Genomic DNA, 5,253 nt, shown 5'->3' on the forward strand with positions numbered 1-5,253 from the left:
GTATTTGTCCAAATTTCTAGGATTTCAATTTCAAAATTATTTTCACGTCTCGAAACAATATCATCTCCGTTTTACTTTGGTTGACAAACATTAAAGCGAATAACAGTAGTACATTAGAGAACAGATACCTTTTTGACATCGACGCAAATTCACTGCTGTAGTATAGTTCATCATAAAGCATATATTGCCAATTCTTAAGAGTTATGACGTGGGTCTAATCATTAAAATGCCCATCGGGCACATCTGACTTTTAAGAGGACGGGTATCACCAAGCTTGCAATCTTTCATCTACGAAAAAAACATTGCATATTAATGTAATCTTTGCTCAGTATACGTATGCATTTACGAACTTCAAAATTTGGCCGAAGAATTAACAACCATCAAGGAAAATAATGACTGATTTAGGCAGCATATTTTATGTGTCAGACTCACGTACTTCGTTTAAAAACTAACAAAGTTTTTTTACTTTAACGTAGTCAGACTCACGTACTTCGTTTAAAAACTAACAAAGTTTTTTTACTTTAACGTAATGTGAAAACCAAAGACAAACTATTATCAATACTTGAAGCCTGTTATATTCATAGTGTGACAGTGTGATGAATCCTGAGAGCAGTGAGAATGGAATTTCACAAGGTGCCAGAATTATATTGTTAAAATTCTGGAAAAAGAACTCGGAATAAACTCAAACAAGATGCAGCGCAGCAAAGGCAAAATCCCTCCTTTGTTTGCTTGAGCAGTGATAGCTGAGCTTGCATACAAAGCCTCGGGAACGGTAAGCGCTTGCCTGTTTGGCTGGGCATCATTCATCAAAGGTAAACAATGCAATCATAAAGCCCTTCGATGTTCGAGGTAGACACTCACGGAACAACGTGTTTCCAACAGGTACATCTTTCTCCCTTCGGATTCAGTGTTCATAATCGCGTGACTTAATACTGACTTCCCGATCAGATAATGAAAAACAATTCTGATTTCGTAGACAAAATTTTCACCGATTAATGATGTAACATTTAAAAAGGTGTAACATATAAACAAAGGCAAAAATTATAAAAACAATTCTGATTTCCACGAAAATATTGTCACGGATCAACAACGAAACATTAAAAAAGGTGTAACTTATAAACAAAGGAAAAATTACGTAAACAAATACGATTTGTAAGACAAAATTTTCATCGATCGATGATGAAACATTCAAAAAAATTTTCACATACAAAAAAAAAAAAAAATAATAATTATATACAATGTTTACAGTCATAATTGTCATCCTTCCACAAAGTGCAATCATTTACAAAGCGAAGCTGTTATTAATTATAATTCCCTTTGGCTGTAATTTATTCTGTAGATATAACGAATTTTATATTTAAGCGGTTTTTGTGACATCACATTTGTAAATAATAAAAATATGCCACGCGAGTACAAATGACAAAAATTTACAAATCGCCTGATCAGCTATCAAGGTGATGTCAAGTACAAAACCTAAATTCAACCGGAATAATATATATCAAAACTCAATAGCAACTCACGAGTATATCGTTCTTGATAACCAGGTGGTCGAAGTATACCTATCGTTGTTTATAGAGGAGGCCAAGGTTCGAATCCTGGCTGGCGCAGAATCTCTAATCAATTATGATCCCTCTTTGGTATTAGTTATTTTTTTTTTCAAGCTGTAGTGAATTAGAAGTTAAGTGTATGTGGCTTAGTTTCCTTGATATATATATATATATATATATATATATATATATATATATATATATATATATATATCTATCAGTAAACACATACACACATACACACACGCACACACACATATAGTATATATATATATATATATATATATATATATATATTATATGTGTGTGTGTCTGAGTGTGTGTGTGGGCGTGTGTGTCTGTATGTGTATGTGTATACTGAGTGACATTGTCGTTTGTAGAGAGTAGAATCACTAGTAAAAATAGGATGGTCAGCAAAAACTTCAGCATATCTACTTATTAGTTCATTTCCACCAAGAACGCTGCAGAAATACAATTCCCATCAACCTATTTCTTCTTTCTCATTTTACTGGAAACAAAAATAATTCTGTCAAAGCTTAAGGAAATTATTTAGCTTTACCATAGTATTATCTTTTCAAGTTTATTTTTCTACATCGTCTTAAAAATGAAACAGTTTACTTTTCTATAGCTCCTTAAAAATAAAATAGATCGAGTAAAAAAGAAATATACTTTTTTCCATATTCATAAAAGAAAGGTCTTAACACAATATTCCGAGAACCTCATTTATTAAGACAACACTGTTTTCTTCTGATAATACCGGCACCCACTTACGATTTTTTTTATTTGTAATATTCCATCAATAACTTCTGTAACGGTAACAGGATGAGGTGTATTATTTCTATTTATCTTAGGGTTAATGTATGGTGGGGAAAAAATTATTACGATGTTTTTATAAGCACAATAAAAAAAATAAGTAATATTATGTTGAACCTGAAATTGGAAAGTAGTTGGAAAAGTATGGGACGTTGGTAATATGTTTAATTTTACTGAAAATATGAATAACGATGAGCAGAGACAGTTTAAAATGTGGAGAAGAAACTGATGAAAAATATTAAAAATACCGTATTTTTGAGGAAAATAGGATTGGGGAAAAATCACTAAATGGATGGAACAATAGAAATGACAAGAAAAAAGGTAAGAATAAAGGGGGGGAAAGGGAGAAAAATTAGGTGCAAGTGTATAAAAGGGAGTTTGACACAAGCATGTTTTTACCCTACTTCCTCATCCCTAGTTGGATAAATAATGGATCAGTGGCTGCCGCCTTTTTCTCATTTCCAATGTGTTATGAATTCGAAGGGCTTTCTCTTGAACTATTTCCTCAATACTGGGTTCGGGATCGGGCTCGATCTCCTAATTCTAAAAGACCGTACCAGGGTTTTCTTCTTGGGTCCTCCCCGTTCCGCCAAGACGAAACCGACCTGCAAAAAGCGCTGTAGGGCCGAATATTGGCTGGGATGTCGGAGAGAATTTCTCTACTCTGAAAAGCTTTACAATGTGAATGACTGGTCTCACTTTCTCCCCAATTCTAACCCTCCTCTATATATTAACCACACACACACAGACACACACACACACACACACACACACATATATATATATATATATATATATATATATATATATATATATATACATATATATATGTGTGTGTGTGTGTGTGTGTGTGTGTGTGTGTGTCTGAAGGTAAGTGGATGAGACGACAAAAAAAAAAAAAAAAAAAAAAAAAAAAAAAAAAATTGGTAATAGGTGATTTAAGGTTCGAAAGTTGTATGTCTTGGAACTTTGTTTAACAAAGGTGAAAGGTAAGTGTGTGTGTGTGTGTGTGTGTGTGTGTGTGTGTGTGTGTGTGTGTGTGTGTGTGTGTGTTTGTTTGTTTCTGTGAATAATTTTTTTCTTTTTTAAAGAAATGTCTTGTTATGCTGTGAAATAGGATACTGTACATTTTACATACAAAACACAGAAATACTTACGATTTTCTGGATGGCAGTCAAGGGTTTCTAGGTCTTGATCAAACAGGTACATTTCTGCAACAATAAATAAATAACTAAATACATAAATAAATAAATAAATAAATAAATAAAGCGGTTCAAAGATGTGATGCCTAGAGCTTGAGTGGTGTATATTCTTCAAGCAAGGCTAACGATGTACACATCACGAAATGAAATTCAAATGAAACGACGTTTGTAATTATATTCATAAATGGCATTTGTGAATATGGTATGAATGTTTTTAAATGGCTGTCTTCGTCATGTGTGGAATAAACATGAAAGAGCCTACAGGTGGTCTGAGGATGACACTTCCGTTTCATGATTACAACTGGAATGAAGCAGAATATAAAGTATAAAAGGGAGCGAACTCAGAACGAGACAAGCTATCGTTTTATCTGGTTTATCTTTGTAGTAAAGATGGATAAGGAAATAATTACTCTGTTAAAATAGAAGTTCTCCTTTCACTTTTATTAAGAGGTCTAAATTTTCTCATCTGGAGCGAATTTCTTTTTTTTTTAGACAGTTGTATTTTTATTAAGAGCGTGAAGATTTTACAAAGACACTTCCATGACCATGCGAAATGACTGGTGCTATCTGTGTATTTGTCCAGGATGAAAAGTGACAGCACTTCACGTTCAAATAATCAGCCAATCCTGTTGGACGTGTTCTGCTGAATATTCTTCGCTGGTAGTCACGTATTAAGCGCAGCAATCAGATTTACAACAAAGATTAAGCTAAGCCTAAGTATATTACGCAAATATATGACGTTAGACGAACCTGCAAAAAACTAAATATTGTGCAAAAACAGAACAAATAAAATTCCTTTTATTATTATTTCTCCTTTTCACTTCACATTAAATGAATTATTCTTGACTGCGCAAAACAAAATAGGGCAAATTCCCTTTATTAGTATTTCACTTTATATTTATTCACACCAACCAGATTACAGAAAATTCGTTTCATCATTATTTCTCCTTTTTACAGTAATTCACATTAAATTACTTTGTTTTAAATAGGTCATCTCGCGAGTAACCATGGAAAATCTTAGGGAAGTGCCTTTATAGAAAATTGCTACATATAAACGTAATAAAGGCCACATGCGTGAAAAAAGACACAAGATATCTTTAGGATAAAACAAATTAGATCCTCGATTCCAAGTAGTAAGTTTTACACAGTTTAATATAGGGTTGTTAATAATTATAACCCTTCCTCTATTATATAAAATATGAAGTACATTTCTATCTTTTTTCAGTAAAAAAAAAATAAATACATAAAAAACTAAGAGTGGAACATCTAAAACCCTCGAAATATACCACCATGCAAGCGACGAAAAAAAAAAAAAAAAAAAAATTCCCACTACCAACTCCACAAACGAAAGTAGTCGACTTCATACGCCATTGTAGTCGGGAGCTAACTCTTCACACCCTTTCAGAAAGAGCTCTGCGGAGATTAATTAGCGTCCTCCCATGATAGACTGCAGATCCCTTCATACCCAGCTATTTCAAAATAACCCTCTTTCTCTCCAGTGGGGATTAAAAAAGCAATTCGGAACAAAGACCCAATTAGTGCCTCGGGGAATCTACCGAGAATTCGAAAACAAGAAGACCTTCCGCGGAGCAGCCATGGAGATTCAGGGGCGGCCACGAAATAAATGGGCGTCGTCATTTGCTGAGGCTACAGAAACAAGGCTAACAACGTAATCGTTTAGGTCCATGGTC

The sequence above is a fragment of the Macrobrachium nipponense genome, chromosome 42 (assembly GCF_015104395.2).
Source record: "Macrobrachium nipponense isolate FS-2020 chromosome 42, ASM1510439v2, whole genome shotgun sequence".
NCBI classification, from domain to species: domain Eukaryota; kingdom Metazoa; phylum Arthropoda; class Malacostraca; order Decapoda; family Palaemonidae; genus Macrobrachium; species Macrobrachium nipponense.